This window comes from Prionailurus viverrinus, chromosome F2 (genome assembly GCF_022837055.1).
Source record: "Prionailurus viverrinus isolate Anna chromosome F2, UM_Priviv_1.0, whole genome shotgun sequence".
NCBI lineage: Eukaryota > Metazoa > Chordata > Mammalia > Carnivora > Felidae > Prionailurus > Prionailurus viverrinus.
The window spans coordinates 2,503,806-2,522,949 of record NC_062578.1 but is presented as its reverse complement, the minus strand read 5'-3'; the positions used below and the strand labels follow the sequence as shown (position 1 = coordinate 2,522,949).

General features: G+C 35.2%; 1 pseudogene; it reads right to left on the bottom strand.

Moving 5' to 3' along the window:
* LOC125156684 (protein DBF4 homolog A-like) overlaps positions 1-18,028 on the bottom strand; it is a 79,634-nt pseudogene extending 61,606 nt beyond the window's left edge.
* Between the last annotated feature and the right edge of the window lie 1,116 nt (positions 18,029-19,144).

Here is a 19,144-nt window from a genome sequence, read left to right as displayed (position 1 = left end):
GACATTTCTTCTATTGTTTAGAGAATATAAAAATAAGGTACAGAAATGGGCAGAAGACATGAATAGACACTTTTTCAAAGAAGACAACCAGATGGTCAACAGACACATGAAATGATGCTCAACGTCACTCCCCATCAGGGAAATACAAATCAAAGCCACACTCAGATATCATCTCACGCCAGAGTGGCTAAAATGAACAAATCAGGAGACTATAGATGCTGGCGAGGATGTGGAGAAACGGGAACCCTCTTGCACTGTCGGTAGGAATGCGAACTGGTGCAGCCGCTCTGGAAAACAGTGTGGAGGTCCCTCAAAATATTAAAACTAGATCTACCCTATGACCCATCAATAGCACTGCTATGAATTTACCCAAGGAATACAGGAGTGCTGATGCATAGGGACACTTGTACCCCAATGTTTATAGCAGCGCTTTCAACAATAGCCAAATTATGGAAAGAGCCTAAATGTCCATCAACTGATGAATGGATAAAGAAGATGTGGTTTATATATACAATGGGATACTACTTGGCAAAGAGAAAGAATAAAATCTGGCCATTTGTAGCAACATGGATGGAACTGGAGGGTATCATGCTAAGTGAAATAAGTCAGTCAGAGACAGATACCATATGTTTTCACTCATATGTGGATCCTGAGAAACTTAACGGGAAACCATGGGGGAGGGGAAGGGGAAAAAAGTTAACAGAGAGGGAGGGAGGCAAACCATAAGAGACTCTTAAATACAGAGAACAAACTGAGGTTTGATGAGGAGTGGGGGAGAGGGGAAAGTGGGTGATGGACATTGAGGAGGCCACTTGTTGGGATGAGCACTGGGTGTTGTATGGAAGCAATTTTGCAATAAAATATATTTAAAAATAAAATAAAAGCCCACAAAAAATAATACAATAAAAGTCCACAAAAAATAAATAAGAATAAAAATAAGGTATGGAGATATATAAATGGCAGATGAGCACCTGTAAAGATGGGTAACATCTTAGTATCAGGGAAATGCATTTCATACCAAAAGGATATACCACTTTTCACCACGTAGGATAGAAACAATAAAAAAAATATGGTCCATAACAAGGATTGATGAGTTTGTGGAATAATAGGAACATACTTACCTAAGGGTGAGATTGTTAAAACGATGAATCCACTTTCAAAAAGAGTTTTATTTCTTCAAAATGTTAAGAATAGAGTTATGCTATGACCCAGAAGTTCTGCTCCTAGGTATATTCCCCAGAGAATTGGACATATATGCTCATTTAAAAACTTATACATGAATATCTATAGCACCTTCATTCATAATAGTCAAAAAGTAAAAAAACCCAAATGTTCATGAGCTCATGAATAGGTAAATAAAATAGGATATATCCATGCAACTGGATATTCTTCAGCCATTAAACAAGGATAAAATACTGATACATGCTACAGGATGGGTAACTCTTGAAAATACTATGCCAGGTGAAAGAAGCCAGTCACAAAGACCACATATCATGTGAATCCATGTATATGAAAAGTCCAGAATATAGAGACTGAAAGTATGTGAATTGTTGGCTATTTGGCATGTTTCCTTGTCTTTCACTTTGTTTTAACATATGAATTATCAATTCAACCCCTTAATACCACTCTACATTAGTAATAGCTACTGATCTTTATATAGGGTTAGTAACATGAGCATACAGATGATGCCAGAGACTTCTAAAGTACGTTAAGTATGAACCCATTATATCTTCACAACTGCTGTAGGAAGTAGACACAGTCAGGTCAACATATAAGAAAACTATCGTACAAAATTATTGGGTGATGTTCTCAAGGTCACAGAGACAGTAAGTAGCAGATTGATACTGGTAATGAGGAAGTTTGATTCTAGGATCTTTCCATGGTATGTCTCTTGAAAGTTTAATTCCATTCTTATTTTACGGACGATTTTTACATACTGCCGGTAGTAACTTCTTTCCACTGAGATCTGTGAAGAAATGAAAAGCACTAGGCATTCTGTCATTAAGAAGTTGGTGGTGTGGATTTTTCCTAACGAAAATGAGATCCTTGAGTCTTCTTTGTTTTCTACCCTAAAGGGATCTATATTTTTTTCAACCTCATACATAAGTGTCAAACTTGTAACTTGGTATATGATTATAAAATCATGGCAGGTATTGTTATACTGTGAATGTGAATTATAAAGCCAATAAATAATCATAAAATACTTCTCATATAAGAAAAACCTGACTCACCAAGTATTTGACAAGCTATGCACTCACCTATGAGCAGCTCACATTATTCAAATGCTTAAGCATGAAATCTCTTTCCAAATGAACATATATAATTTCGTATTTGTTTCTAGTCCTCTTTCAGGAGTGGATTCTTTTTCACTCCTCCCTCAATCCTCAAATCGGTTCTCACTTTATTCTTTGGTAAATTGTTTATCTGTTACTCTGCCGCCTTTCAAGACCATTCTAGACATTCATTATTTTATTGCTACCACAGTTTGATCACTAATCCATGGTCTGTGGCTGTAAATTTAGAACTTCTTATGGTTAGTTTTATGTGTGAACTTGTTTAGGCTCTGGCACTTACTTGTTTAATCACACACTACTACAGGTGCTGCTGTGGAGGTCTGTTGTAGATGTGGTTAATATCCGCAATCCGTTGACATTAAATAAAAGACATTATCCTTCATTACGTGGGTGCACCTCCCCCATTGAGTTGAAAGGTCTTGGAAGCTAACAGTGAGGTTTCCCAAAGAAGATATTCTATGTCCTGACTGCACTATTCACCCTGCCTGAATTTCTCACCTGACCTATGGATTTCAAATTTGCCATCTTCACAGTCATGTGAGCCAACTTCTTACCATAAATCTCTCCTTTTTATCTAGATCCGTCTCGTATTGGTCTGTTTCTCCAGAAAGCCCTAAGACAGTACTCTTTTTGCTTCACTTAATTTTGTCCTTACACATTTCTGAAACCAGGAAAATATTTTCGTGACTCCAACTCTTGGTTAGCATTGCCTACATAATCTAATTGAAAAGCTCGGTTCTCTTCATTTTCTGTTAAAATAACCCCACCCGGAAAATAGTTATTCACAGTTATAAACTATCTTAGATGACACCGTAGACACAGGGCTGTTGGATTAAATTTTACTACAACTCTCACAACATTTTGGGTTCCATCTTTATAGTACAATAAACTACCATCGAGACACAGCTCCTGTTAACAAGTGGGTGTTTTCTGTCTTTGTTGTCTGGGCTTGAAACTACATCAGGGTAAATTCAAAGTTCCAATTCTGATGTTTAAGACTACGTTTTCTTATATAATGATAACAACATTCTAATGTATATTGTATATTTGGTTTTAATATTACTTCTCTTTTACTTCAAATGATTGTAACCATCATTTGTTGTATTTAGAAACAAACAAGAATGGTGTAATGTTGAGAGTGATTAATATAAAGTCAGGTTGCCTCATTTCAATCTTGGCTTATCCACTTATTATCTTTGTATTATTGAGTAAGCTTCTGAACTCTCTGGCATTTTTTTTTAATGTGCAAAATACAGATAAAAACAACCTATCATATAGGATTGTTGTGGAAGTTAGTCAATGTTTGAAAAACCTGTAGAATAGTGCCTGGTCCAAAATAATTTCTCAGTAAATATTAGTTACACTCATTATTGCTTTTGCTTTTCCTTAAAATATGTTATTTCTCTGTCACAGACTCTTAACTTTAGTTGGCTTGAGTGCAATTATCACTAAAAAACACTACACTAAAGCTCCAAACTTATACACTAAAATGTTACTGTCAACTCTTATTTATTCAGATTTCTACAGTATCTTTAAATTGAAAGAAAAATGTTGTTGTATATTATACTCTTATTTACATCGTGTAGGTAATAGATCTTTTTCAATGCAGACATAGTCTGTTAATTGATGTTATCCAAGCTGCTGTGTTAAGACTCACTGATCCAGTGGTATAATAAAACAAAATATAAATTGCCTTGGAGAAGCAGAGTTAGCTGAACAAAAGTATGAATACAAGATAATGATCAGCAATTATGTCATTATAATTGTATCTGATTTATAAAAATGCTCATGTGAAATACTTACACTGGGCTTTGAGAGAAATATGTATTTCCAAATAGTATAGCAAATTATAAAATTATGTAGTTTTTTCTATGTATTACTGAGAAGATATAACAGGGCTTGGGCAGTGTGTAAGAGAAGCAGTTAATAAGTTTAAATTACAACAAAATGCAAAGTCAGAAAAATGTGTTGTTTTCCCCCAGAAAAGTAGAGATTTTCCATATTAAGAGATTATTAGACAGTTAACAGTTTGTCTTTCATCTTCACTTCTCATATCATCCTTTGCTTTCTGTTTTGGCATCTGTGTTCCACGTAATAAAGCTTATGCAATTAACCCTTATGATTAAGACCACAGTGTGAAAGGGGGTCCGGGTATGATAGGAGTGATATCACTCAAACCTAGGACTTAAAATATTTGTTTCGTTTTTTCAAATTAGAATCAAAACATATAAACTGCAAAATAAAAGTTTTATATGACTATAGTCATTTCTCTTAATTAAGGGTATAATGATGGGGCGCCTGGGTGGCTCAGTCGGTTGAGCGTCGGACTTCGCTCAGGTCATGATTTCGCAGTCTGTGAGTTCAAGCCTCGCGTCTGGCTCTGGGCTGACAGCTCAGAGCCTGGAGCCTGTTTCAGATTCTGTGTCTCCCTCTCTCTCTGACCCTCCCCCGTTCATGCTCTGTCTCTCTCTGTCTCAAAAATGAATAAACGTTAAAAAAATAAAGGTGTAATGAGATATTTAACAAATATTGAACAACTGCAAAGTGCTGGCTGCAATTCTATTCAAATTAGTACCTTAGTTATTCTGGGCATTTTGCTTTTCCATGCAAACTTTAGAATCAGTTACTTGATATCCACAAAGTAATTTTCTGGGATTTTCACTGGTATTGCACTGAATCTTTAGGTTAGGTTGGGAATAACTGATATGTTGAAAATATTGAGACTTCCTATTTATGAAGTGGAATATCTGTTTAATTTAGATCATCCTGGATTTTTCATCAAAATTTTTAATTTCATCCTACAGATTCTGAGTGTATTTTGTTAGATTTACATGTAAGCATTTTTGGGTACTAATATAATATAAATTATGTGTGTGTGTTTAGTTTTTAAATTCAAATTGTTCTTTGCTGATGTACATAAAATTGATTTGTATATTAGCCTTGAATCTGGCAATCTTGCTACAATCGCTTATTAGTTTCAAGAGTGTTTTTGTAAATCTTGGGATTTTCTGCCTCGGCAATAATACCATGTGAACAGAGACACTTATACCTTCCTTTACAATCTCTGCACCTATCATTTATTTTCCTTGTCTCATTGAGTTATCTAAGAGTTGTAGTACAATGTTGAATAGGAATGGTGAGAAGGGACATCCTTGACCTGTTCCCCATCTTAGGGAGAAATTATCTTGTTTTTCACCATTAAGTCCGATTCACTTCTTTCAACCATTAAGTGTTCTGTAAGCTGGAGGTAGATGTCCTTTTTTCAAGTTGAGAGATTCCTCTGTATTCCTAGTTTGTTGAGTGATAAATTTTAAAAAGAAAACTAAAGTAAGCAAGAGGGAAAACTTAACAAAGATTTTTTTTTTTTTTAATTAGTGTATTTAGGAAGTAAAATTTGAGGAGAGCCTGGGTGGCTCAGTCGGTTAAGCATCTAACTTTGCCTCGGGTCACCATCTAGTGGTCCGTGAGTTCGAGCCCCGCGTCGGGCTCTGTGCTGACAGCTCAGAGCCTGGAGCCTGCTTTGGATTCTATATCTCCCCCTCTCTCTCTCTGCCCCTTCCCTGCTTGTACTCTGTCTCTCTCAAAAATAAATAAAAAATTATTTTTTTTTAAAAAAAGGAAGTAAAATGTGAAATCCAGATGAAATGAGAGAAAATGCTACATCAAGATATGGTAGAAGACGATTCCAGAAAAAAGAACACGGCCATACAAAAATCCTCGCATGTAACGAACTTAATTGTCATTGAGAATTTTTTATTTTATTTTCCTTTTCATTTATCTCCTTTGTTAATTCAGTTTTCTTTGAAATGAAACATTACGTGGATATGATGCTTCTCTTACATGTTGGTTGTTTTCTGGAGACACTGGTCAGGTCTAGGATCTATAGCCCGTGTTCAATCTAGATCTGTTACAAGAAAAACTCTGATATTTGGGCTCAAGTGCTACAACTGAATGGTTAAGTTGTTTTCTTGTAGTATAGGCAGGGTCTTCGTGTCTCTGGGGGAGGGGTGGGAGGGTGGATGTGCACCCAACTCAGAGTGCCAACAATGGGGTGTTACCTTTGGTACAGGCACCTCAGACATGCTCTTCAGAATAAGAAGAGAACTATCCTGCTTCTCTTATCTAACAAAGGAAACCAAAACTAAAACCTGTGGAACTCTTTGCGATTAGAACTTCAGCTTCAAGCATGGTTTTTTGTTGCCCAAGTGCAAAGATTGAAAATTCCTTTTTTGAGATTTGTATTAGTTTCTTGCTGCTGCTATAAAAATACTATAAATTAAGTGGCTTAAAGCAGCACTAATTTATTATCTTTTATTATTTTACAGTTCTGGAGGTCAGAGGTCTGAAATAGATTTTATGGAGTGAAAATCGAGGTGTTGGCAGAACTAAATTCCTTTTGCAGGCTGAGGGAAAATATGTTCTTTGCCCTTTCCAGTTTCTGGAGGCTACCCGAATTTATGGTCACATCACTACAATGTATGTTTTTGTCATCACCTCTCCTCTGACTCTCCTGCCTTTCTTCTTCCCCTGGAAGGACACATAATTATACTGGACCCATATGGATAATCTGGGGTAAACTCTTCATGCTTATGCCTGCCACAGGACTTGACAAACTTTTCAATTTGTTCCTTCAGCTATTAGCTGATTAACAACGCAGAATTGGCTTTTTCCCATGCTCTCTGCTGCTTCATATCTTGGTAACATTTCCAGACTTTACTTAAAGGTGAACTTATTTTTATGTCCTTTCTTTTTCACCTGCTTTATTGGGTCCATTAATTCCTCACTGCTCAGATCTGCTGGTAGCACATCTAGTGTTAAAATGGTGAAATAAATTAACTTGCATTTTTATATGTAGTCATTTATTCCAATAGAGCTTTGAAAGAGAAAAGTGCTAAAAATGTGTATATCATAAACCATTGTGAGTAGGAAGATAGTACATTTACTCTGGAAAAAAAGAAGAGAGCTTTCTTTAAAAAATCTTCTCAATTGTCTTGGATATGACATTGAAAAGATCTCAGAGCGATTAGGTAAAACTGTTATTTCAGAACTATGGATGGATTTACCTTAGATTAGAAGGATTTTTAAAAATCAGTCTTCCATTAGATAATATGTACAGTTTTTGTTCTTATAGCTTAGGATGACTTTAAATTACTGGTATGGATTTCCATATAACATTTGCTCTTTCTGATTTTGAAAGTAACATAGAAAAAGCATGATTCAGGGATACATTGCTGTAGTCTCTGATGTGTGAGCATTTCATATACACACCCACACCCGCAGAAAGCTCTATCATTTATACATAGTTTCATGGATGATCTTTCACTTTTATTGCCTATGGAATTCAATATCCTTAAATGAAGTCTATAACTCTATGTGGCGTGGACTGGTCTATCTCTATGAAATGTCTTGTTAGTCTATTAATTTAAACAACCACCACCAACTGACAGGAACTATTTTTCAAGAACACTGTTGCTTTGTGCCTTTGCCAAAATAGTAAAACAACAAATAATGAAAGGAAGACCAACCACAGTATGGATATCTTTGCAACATTTTTTATATATTATTGCTTTGAGAATGTGTATATCTTACTCTATCATAGCACTTTTTAATGGTGATGAATACAACAGCTATCATCATCAATTCAGCCTCTGTTTCTCCTCCATTCTTTTGATAGGACAATACATATTTACTGTTGAAAATTATTTCCATTGGGTTTACATGAAAATAACCTAATTTCCACATTATCTCAGGGTTCAACATATGATCCAGTCCTGGTCAACCAAATGACTCCATAACGCTCGATTTTGTCATTAGTTTGACATTCATTAGAAAACCTAATTAAAAACTGAGGGGAATGTCTAGGGTTTCTGTGGGACAACAAAGGAATGGTGGTTGGGAAGGCAATGTAAATCTATAGGAGAAATTGTCTTCTCTTTGTTTCATCAGATAGAGCATTTTGATAATAAGTCCAGGACTAAGTAATGCAGAGAGAAGAGATAATGAGACACAGATTCTTGGTTTTATCAACCCTAAATCCCTGTCTTCATGAAAATTCGCAACTTGAACCTCCTGATTTAATGATTTAATAAATTCCCCCCTTTTTTCTTGTGAGCTAGTTTGAAGATGAATTTCCCTCATTTGCATCTGAAATAGAATTGTCTAACAGAATTGATAGTAGCAATTGTGGTTATAAGATTGACACTAAAATTGAGAATCGATTGAGCTGAAATGTCATGGATGGCAATAAGGATTCCCTCACCCTGGCTATGAGTTGGACATCATTTTTAGGTGATGGCAAAGCAGCTGGTAAAACTATTGTCTAGTGAGTGTCTAGTGATCTTGTGACTGAGATAATGTGTAAACCTAGCCTAGAATTTTCATCCTAGATTCAGATTTTAATTTTATATTTAGATTCCAGCCTCTAGATTTGGGTTTTAATCCTAGATTCATATTCTAGCTTGACTTTAGGTTCGAGCTAATCCTAGCTTGGGGCAAAGGAAAAATTAGCCCCAATAATTTGTGGAACAGAATGGGTATTATTAAACTGGAAACAAAAGAGATTAATGTATATCCAGGAGCAGTACAACAAGACATAATGGTAAAAGACTAAAACCCTTAGGGCTTGGATCCATGGCAACACTTAAACTCAGTCTTTGCTATTAGATGACACAGAACCAGGTAGTTGTTTCAAATAAGCAACCTCAAAGCAGGGCTAAAGCAAAGAACCCACAAATGGCCATGTACTATTTATTCAACCTTCAAGCCAATTCTTCCCCTTACATTTCCCTAGTTTAGGTAAATTTTAATAGTCCACACAACCATGAATACGGAACTTTGGAGTTTGCCATTATTTTTCTATATTTCTCAGGTCTTAACTATAAAATGGATCAGATACAATGGTTATAGGGATTGCATAAGAAGGACTTGCAACTTTTTAACTATAAAATATGTCTCTTTCCAGATAATTAAATATTCTTTCTCTTCCTGTTTTGATTACTTTTTCCTCATTGTCCCTCAGTTTGTCCTCCCCATCTTTTGTCATGGAACAGAATTTGTTGAAAGGTTACTCAACAGCCATCACGTGGTCCTGATTTCTTAACTGCTTTCCATCAAAACAAATAAGCTGAATTCTGAGTTTCCAAGGCAGCTGTAAACAACTAACTATATGACCCAAATTTGGTCAATAAAAACAAACATGTCTGGAGCTTCGTAGGGAGTTTTGTTTTTTGTTTGTTTTTGTTTTTGTTTTTCCTGGATCAAAGGAGGGAGAAATGTAAAAAGTATCACTGTCTCTTTTTAACTTACCTGTCACCTGCTTTTCGCAACGAGGTTATGAAGAAATGATGCCTGAAACCTTAACCGTCAACTTGATACAAGGGAGCAATAAACTGGAGAATGAAAGACCACCTGCTTAGGATAGTGAAATTGTAGGATAGAGAGCCTGGATGTCTCTGAACCTACTTGAGCAACTTAATAGAGCCACAGTCTTAAAAAAAAAAAAAAAACATCTTCCTAATAAATAATGTGTTCTTATGGACAAATGTCTTTTTACCTGAATAAAAGGAATTATAATTGATCTCATGTTCCTTCCCATTTAAAAATTTTCTTGTACTAACAAAATATATTATTATTTTTTACATGCAAATAGTCATTTAAGGAGTATGTGCAAATATATGATTCTTCACTACACCTGTTTTTAGATAATATATTGAAAATGTGAACATTGAAACTAGACATAATTTTGCTCTTTTTTTTTTCTCATCTCCATGGTATATCTTCCAATTCTTGGGAGAATAATATGATTCCATTATCTCAGGTTGTATTACCACCCCTCTCCATGAAAAATTAGGTCCCCCAACGTCTCATCCTGACCAGGAATACCACTTAGAGTACCAGACTAAATCAGAAAGTGTATATAAATATAGAGTATAATATTTGAGAAATTTATAATCTTCCTAAAGTCGAGAAATCAGTGATACAGATAAGGCTTGATACCTAAAGCTTTAATTTAGGAAAGCTATTTTGATGTATGCCTATGTGATTCAAAATAGTCCATTTTTTTGGAAATTTTTTTTTTTTTTTGGACACAGGAAGAAAGGAAGCATTCAATATATTACTTCTAAAGACTTATCTTCTGTCTGGTATTTTTATGTGATGCATAACATTATCAATCTTATTTTCATTGTTATCTCATCCTTTTGAAATCAAGAGAGGAGCTTTGGTTTTCTAAATGTCAGACTATCTAAATTTTATATAGCAGAAAATTTGGGGTTATTATAAGAAGCTCATAAAATTCTATATGCATGTTTTGGAAAGTAGTAACATTTTCTGGAAATCTAAGAAAATTCTGAAAAATATAAGAAATATAATATAAGCTATTTATGCAAATAAATAGCTTTACTGCAAACAATTGAACTCTAAGTCTACACATATTTATATGTATTTATATTAATTTGTTTGTTACTAACAACTTGAATAGTTTACTCTAATTCTTTTAAAATATGTAGCATTTAGGACATTAAAACTCTATAACCATAACTTGGCAGCCATCCTCGTTTTGAGAGATCAATTTAAGTATTTTAATAAAAACACTTTGAAAGTTGTACACCAATTTTTCCTACAGATAAACACGACACAGGTCAAAAGAAAATTTCTTTATTTCACCACTTTTATGTGTTACTGGAAGTTTTCATTTTTGTTTAACAAATATTTACTTGGCACATACAATGATCAAAAAAGGCATTCCCCTAACATAACATTGCATGTCAACCATGCTTCAATAATAAAAGTTAAAAATAATGAAGTTAAATGTATACTCAAAGAAAGATATTAGCCATCGTGGGATATAAGAAGAGAGTATTTCTCCGCATATTTTACATGGAGATATCATAGGATAGTGGAAGGAGAGGAGACTTTGGGACCAGACAGACCTGGGTTGACATTTATTAGCTGCCTGACCTAAGGTAAAGGGGGAGAGTGGGTACTGTTTAAATTTTCTGTGCCATTTTTTCATTTATAAAATGCGAATAATGCCTATCTCACAGTGCTCTGATGAATCTTCAATGAGCCTTGTCCACAATGGACCCAGGATAGTGTTTTGCATGACATTTATCCCCCAAATGTGATTTTTTAAAAAAATGACTGCCTTTTTTTCCCATGAAAGGTAATATCTACCCTCCTGGATACAGTGTTCGTGGAAGAATGGTGTTGGGAAGGAATGTGACAGTGAGCAGCACTAGGGGGCGGCATGCAGTTTGATGCCTCGGGAAACTCTCAGACCACTGCTCTGCCAGGTGGATAGGTCTCTGCTTCAAATGAGCAGGACATATCCTTACCTTCGTAGATCACAGGAAAGCCATGGCTGATGATAATAACAAGAAATGTCAGAATTTGTTGTACTCCTACTGTTTCCCAAGCGTTGCCCTAAATAGTTTATATTTATTAATCAGATTGACACTCTGAGTTGGGAACTATTAATTATCACAATTATTGGTGAGTCAATGGAGGCAAAGAGAATTACAATAACTTTAACAATATTACACAGCTGTATCCAGGCAGTCTGGCTCAAAGCTTGTACCCTTTCTTTCTTTCTTTGGTTCTTTCTTTCATCTTTCTTTATTTTTATTTTTTGCATTTGCTTTGAAAATGTTTTTCTGATTACAAAATTTTCATTATACAAAATTTTAAATTAAAAATATTTTTTCAGCTTCAGTGAAATATGATCGACATACACCATTGTGTAAGCTTCAGATTTACAAAGTGTTGATTTGATAAAATTCTGTATTTACAAAATATTATCACCGTAGCATTAGCTAGCACTCCCGTTACGTCATAATCGCCATTTCTTTTTTTTGTGGGGAAAATATTTAAGATCTGATCTCTTAGCAAGTTTCGAGTATGGGGTCCAGTATTGTTAACTATAACTGCAGTGTTGTGCGTTTAGATAGATACCCAGCACGTGTTCATTTTGTAATTGGAAGCGTGTACTCTGAACCAGGTTCTTCCCGTTTCCCTCACCCCCCCCAAGCCCTGGTAACCACCATTCTACTCTGTTTCTATGCGGTTGGCTGTTTTAGATTCTGCATAGAGTATTTGTCTTTTTCTATCCGTCATATTACACAGAGCTTAATGTCATTACAGTCCATCCCTGTCATCACATGCAGCAGAATTACCTTGTTTCTTTGTGGCTGAATAATATTCCATGTGTATATATCTACCTCTTCTTTACGCATGTATCTGCTGATGGACACCTAGGCTGTTCCCATACCTTGGCTATTCACAGATAATGCTGCAACAAACAAGGGGGTGCAGGCAGCTCTTCAAGGCAGCTTTCACTTTTTTGGCTAGATACCCAGCAGTGGGATTGCTGGATCATATGGTAGTTCTATTTTTAATTTCTTGAGGAACACTCATACTGGTTTCCATAGTAGTTGCCCCACAAACACAGCACAAGTGTTTCTTTTTGTTCATATCCTTGCCAACACCTATTTATTGTCTTTTTTAATGGTAGCCATTTTAACAGATATGAGATGATACCTGCTTGTGATTTTGGTTTGCATTTCTCTGACGGTTAGTAATGATAAGCCTCTTTTCATATTTCTTTTGGCCATTTTATGTCTTCTTAGAAAGACAGTCACTCTGCCCATTTTTGATTGGATTGTTTGTTTTGCTATTGTGTTATAGGAGTTAGTTTTATATTTTGGATATTAACTCCTTATCAGACATAAGATTTGGAAATATTTTCTCCCATTCGGTAGATTGCCTTTTCATTTTGTGGATGATTACCTTTGCTGTACTTGCTTTTTAGTCTGTTGTAGTCCCAGATGTTAACTTGGCTTGTCGCCTTTGTTTTTGGTGTCAAACCCAAATAATCATTGTCAAAACCTGTCAAGGAGCTTATCACTTGTGTATTCTTCTAGGAGTTTTAGAGTTTTAAGTCTTATGTTCAAGACTTTAACCCATTTTGTGTTGATTTGTGTATAGTATAGGACAGGGATATAGCTTCTTTTTTAAATATTTTTCTGTTTGTTGTTGTTTTCATTGTTGTTTTGCATGTGGCTCTCCTATTTTCCTAACACCATTTATGAAAAGACCATCCTTTTCTCATTGTAATATTCTTGGCTTTTTTGCTGTGAATTAATTGACTATATATGTGTCAGTTTTTACGGGCTCTCTATTCTCTTCCATTAACCTATGTGTCTCCTTTTATGTCATTGTCATACTGTTTTGATTATTATAGCTTTGTAATGTGGTTTCAAATCAAGAATCGTGATTGCTCCAACTTCATTCTTTCTCAAGCATGCTTTGACTCTTTGGGATCTTTTGTGGTTGCATAATAATTTTAAGATGTTTTTCTATGTGAAAAATTGCATTGAAATTTTGATAGAGATTTCATTGAATCTGTAGATTGCTTTGGGTATTATGGACATCTTAACAATATCCATTCTTCCAGTCCACAGTCATGGAATATCTTTCCATTTATTTATGTCATTTTCAATTTCTTTCATCAATGTCATAGTTTTCAGTGCATAGGTCTTTCACCTTCTTGCTTAAATTTGTTCCAAAGTATTATTCACTTTCAATGCAATTATAAACGGAATTATTTTCTAAATTTTTCTTTCTGATTGGGGATTGTTCATGTGTTGAAATACAACTGATTTTGGTACACTGATTTTGTATTATGCAACTTTGCTGAATTTGCTTATTTGTTCTAACAGTTTTTTTTTGTGATTCTTATGATTTTTTATGTATCATGTCATCTGCAAGAAAAGACAACTTCCAGTTTGGATGACTTATTTATTTATTTTTCTTGTCTAATTCTTCTGGCTAAGACTTCCAGTACTATGTTGAATAAAAGTGGAGAAAGTGGGCATCCTTGCAATCTTTTAAGATTTAAGGATTTTTTTTTCAACTTTTCATTGAATATAATGCTGTGAATATAAGGCTTGTCATATATAGGCTTATTATGTTGAGGTTTTGAGAGTGTTTATCATGAAAAGATGTTGACTTTTGCCAAATGCTTTTTTTTGTGCATCTATTGAGATGATTATATGACTGTCATCCTTCATTTTGTTAATATGGCATATCTCATTGCTTGATTTATGGTTGATGAACCATTTGTGCATCCCTGGGATAAATCCCACTTGATAATGGTGTATAATTGTTTTAATGTATTGTTGAATTTGGCTTGCTAATAATTTGTTGAGAATTTTTAAATCTATGTTTATCAGAGATGTTGGAGTGTAGCAATCTCATCTTGTAGTGCCCTTGTCTGTTTTTAGTATCAAGGTGATGTTAGCTTTATAAAATGAGTCTACTCTCCCTCCTCTTCTCTTGGAAGCTTGCCTTTTATTTTTTGTAAGACTTTGAGAAATATTGATAGTAAATCTTGTTAGATGTTTGGTAGAATTCACCAGTGAAAATGGCTGGTTTGGGACTTTTGTTTGTTGGAAGGTTTTTGATTACTCATTCAATCTCCTTCATAGTAAGTAGTCTGTTCAGATTTTCTATTTCTTCATGATTCAGTCTTTGTAGGTTGTATGTTTTTATAAATTTATCCATTTCTTCTAGGTTTTGCTATTTTTTGCCATATGATTATTCATAGGGATCTCTTATACTTCTTTTATTTTTGTGGTGTTTTGTACACTGCCTCCTCTTTCATTTCTGATTTTATATATTTTAATACTCTCTTTTTTTCTTCTTTAATCTGATAGCTTGTCAATTCTTTTTTTTTATCTTTTCCACAAAACACCTCTCAGTTTCGTTGATTTTTCTATTGACTTTTCTAGTCTCTATTTTATTTGTTTCCATTCTGATCTTTGTCATTTCCTTCCTTCTACTAACTTTGGGCTTAGTTATTTGTTTGATTATATAGTTTCTTGAGGTATAAATAAGGTTTTTTATTTGATACTTTCTTTTTTATTAATTTAAACATGTATTACTGACTTTCCTCTTATATTGCTTTCACTGTATCCCATAATTTTTGCTATGTGTTTTCCATTTTAATTTGTCTCAACACATTTTTAAATTTCTCTTTTGATAAATTTTTTGATCATTAGTTGTTCAGGAGCATGTTGTTTAACCTCCTCATATTTGTGAATTTTCTACTTAGACTCTTTTTATTGTTTTCTATTTTCATATCACTGTGGCTAGAAATAATGCTTATATGATTTCAATCTTCTTAAGTTTATTAAGACTTGTTTTGTGGCTTAATTTATGATCTATCCTGGAGAATATTTCATGGGTACTTGAACAGAGTATTTATTCTGCTGCTGTTGTATGAAATGTTCTGTAAATTTCTATTAAGTTTACCTGGTCATGCTTGTCTAATACACGTCCAATATTTCTTTGTTGGTTCTCTATCTTCATAATCTATCCATTGTTGAAAGTGTGATATTGAAATATATTAGTATTGTATTGCCTATTTCTCTTTTTATGTCTGCCCTTATGTTGAGTGCATAAATATTTACAAATGTTATATCCTCTTGACAAATTGATCACTTTATCATTATATAATGACTTTCTTGGTCTCTTGTTATGGTCCTTGACTTAAGGTCTATTTTGGCTGATATAAATATAACTACTCCTGCTTTCTCCTGGTTTCTATTTAGATGAACCATCTTTCCCCATCCCATTATTTTCAGTCTGTGTGTGTCCTTAAAACTGAAATGAGCCTCATGTACATAGAATATAGTTGACTCTTGTTTTTTTAATCCATTCAACCATTCTATGTCTTTTGATTGGAGAATTTATTCCATTTACATGTAAAGTAATGTTTGATAGGTCTGAACTTACTATTACCATTTTGTTACTTGGTTTTTTGTTGTTTTTAATATTTTTTCTCCTTTCTTCCTCTCTTGTTCTCTTCCTTTGTGATTTGATGATTTTCTATAGTAGTATATTTAGATTCCTTACTCTTTTGTGTGTGTATCTACTATAGTTTTCTGCTTTGTGGTTACCAAGAAGATTATATAAAATATATTATATTTATAATAGTCTATTTTAAGCCAATAAAAACTTAATTTCAAACACATAAAAAGCTCTAATTTTTACCCTCTCCACTCACATTTCATGTATTTAATGTCAAAATTTACATTTTTTTACATTATGTATACATTAAGAAACTATTTTAGTTGCAGATATTTTCAATACTTTTGTCTTTTAACATTTATATTAGAATTATGAGCGATTTATCTACCTCCATTACAGCATTAGAGTATTCTGAATTTAATTAAATATTTTATACTTCCTTATATTTTCCTGTTACTAATTAGCATCTTTTTATTTCATCTTGAAGAAGCTCCTTTAACATTTCTTATAAGGCTGCTCTCATGGTGATGAATTCCTTCAGCTCTTGCTTATCTGGAAAACTTTATCTCTTCTTGAATTCTGAAGGACAGCTTTGCTGGATGGCGAATTCTGGATTAGTAGACTTTTCCTTCAGTATTTTGAATATGTCATGCTACTTCTTTCTGGCCAGCAAATTTGGGAAGAAAATCCTGCCGATAGTATTTTTTTTAATTGTTTAAATTTTTGTAAAAACTTTTAATGCTTATTCATTTTTGAGAGAGAGAGAGAGAATAAGAGACAGAACATGAGTGGAGGAGGGGCAGAAAGATAGGGAGACATGGAATCTTAAGCATGCTCCAGGCTCTGAGCTGTCAGCACAGAGCCCCCCATGGGGCTTACCCCTAGGAACCATGAGATCATGACCTGAGCCAATGTCAGAGCTTAACCAACTGAGCTACCCAGACACCCCTGCTGGTAGTCTTATTGGGATTTTCTTCTAAATGACAAGTTGTTTTTTCACTTACTACTTTTTTTTTATTAAAAAAAAATATTATTATTTTAACATTTATTTATTATTGAGAGACAGAGTGAGACAGAGAGTGAGTAGGGGAGGGGCAGAGAGAGAGGGAGACACCGAATCCGAAGCAGGCTCCAGGCTCTGAGCTGTCAGCACAGAGCCAAACACGGGGCTTGAACTCACAAACCGCGAGACCATTACCTGAGCCAAAGTTGGATGCTTAACCAACAGAGCCACCCAGGCGCCCCTCACTTACCACTTTTAAGATTGTTTCCTTGTTTTTAACTTTGGGCCATTTAATTATAACAGGCTTTAGCCTGGACCTCCTTAAATTTAATCTATTTGGACCCTTTTGGACATCCTGGATCTATATATGTATATCTGTTTCCTTCTCCCAGGTTAAGGAAGTTTCAGCCAGGACTTCTGAGAATAAGCTTTCTACCATTTTCTCTCTCTTCTCTTTCTGTTATCCCTATATGGCACAGATTGCTCCATTTGATAGTGTCCTATATTCCCTTAAGCTACTTTCCCCTTTTCTTTTTTTTTTTTGTCTTTCTTTTTTTTTTCTCGTTTTGCTCCTCTGATTAGAAGAATGCCACTGTCTTGCCTTCAAGTTCATCGATCCTTTTGCCACTTTCATCTTTCTATTGTTGAACTATTTAACTTTTTAGTTCAATTATTGTATTCTTCCACTCTGTGATTTTTGTTTGGTATTTTAAAAATATTTTCTATCTCTGTTGCAATTCTTACTTTGTGCTTACGTTATTCTGCTGATCTCAGTGAGCATTTTTATGACCATTATTTTGAATTCTCTATTAGGTAGATCTATTAGGTAGATCTCTTTTACTAAAGTCTGCTTCTGGATTTCTACATCGGTCTTTAATTTGGAAGTTTTTCCTCTGTTTCTTCGTTTTCCTCGACTCCCCATGTTGGTTTCTGTGCATAGATACGATCTCTCAGTCTTGACAGAGGGATTTCATGCAAGAGATAAAGCTAGACAACTGGAAGAGCCCCTGGTTCTTATTATCTCTCAAGCTGTTTTGATTTGCTGAGCCACCTTCTTTGCTCTTAGTGGCTCCCAGTAATTGCTTGCGTGGTATGCTCTGTCTGTGTCCTAAAGGGTAGGATTGTAGTCTGCACTTGGATGCTGGCCATTTGGAAGCCAGAACATCAGGCGGCAGCATCCGGGAAAGTATGTAATTTGGTCCCAGTCAGGGAAAAATAAAGGTGAACTTTTTGTCTGTTCCGTGTGTTCTGGGCCCAGGTGTAGAGCCATAGGGGGAGACGTGTCTCCTCAGTCCATTAAGAGGCACAGTCTTGTCAACTCCAGAATGCAAGTCCTGTTGGCTATCAGGGCGAGGCAATCTGAGAGCTTCTTCCTCAGGTGGCAGCTACAAAAGCTGGGGCTCCGGATGTGTGCGTAATCTCCTTCTATGGAAATACTAGTGGCTTGGAAAGAACAGGAAGGAGGGGGCAGAGGAAGTATCTGCAGACTTCCCAGATCGTACTCTGGAAAAGATTGCACTCATCCCCTAGATAGTTTAAGAGTGACCTGCAGGCAGCACTTTTGAAGCATGCAAATCGACCCCCTTCAGGGAAAGACGGGGAGCTGAGCATTTCTGCCTCATCCTTCTCTGCAGAGCTCTGAGGGGATGGCCAGTTGATAACTTCTTCATTGTTTACTACAGTCCTGTGTGACTCTTGAATGGGAGTTCTCTGTGCTCTCCAAAGCAGGTTATCCGAGGAACCTATCCCTTGTGCAGCAGCCACAAAAGCTGGGGTGCAGACATACGTACTAGCTCCTTGCAAGGAGATACTGGCAATATGGAGTGGCCTCGAGAGAGAGGACAGGGGAAGTGTCCCTTGGCTTCCCTGGTCTCTAGAGAGGATCACAGTCAGCCCCTGTTTCAATGTCAGTATTTTCTCATTTACACAATGTATGGGATTTGCTCAACTCGCTTCTGGATTTCTTTCAGAAGGAACTGCTCCAGGTGGATCTTCATTCCGGGTGCTTGTGAGGGGAGGAAGGTGAAGGTGCTTATTC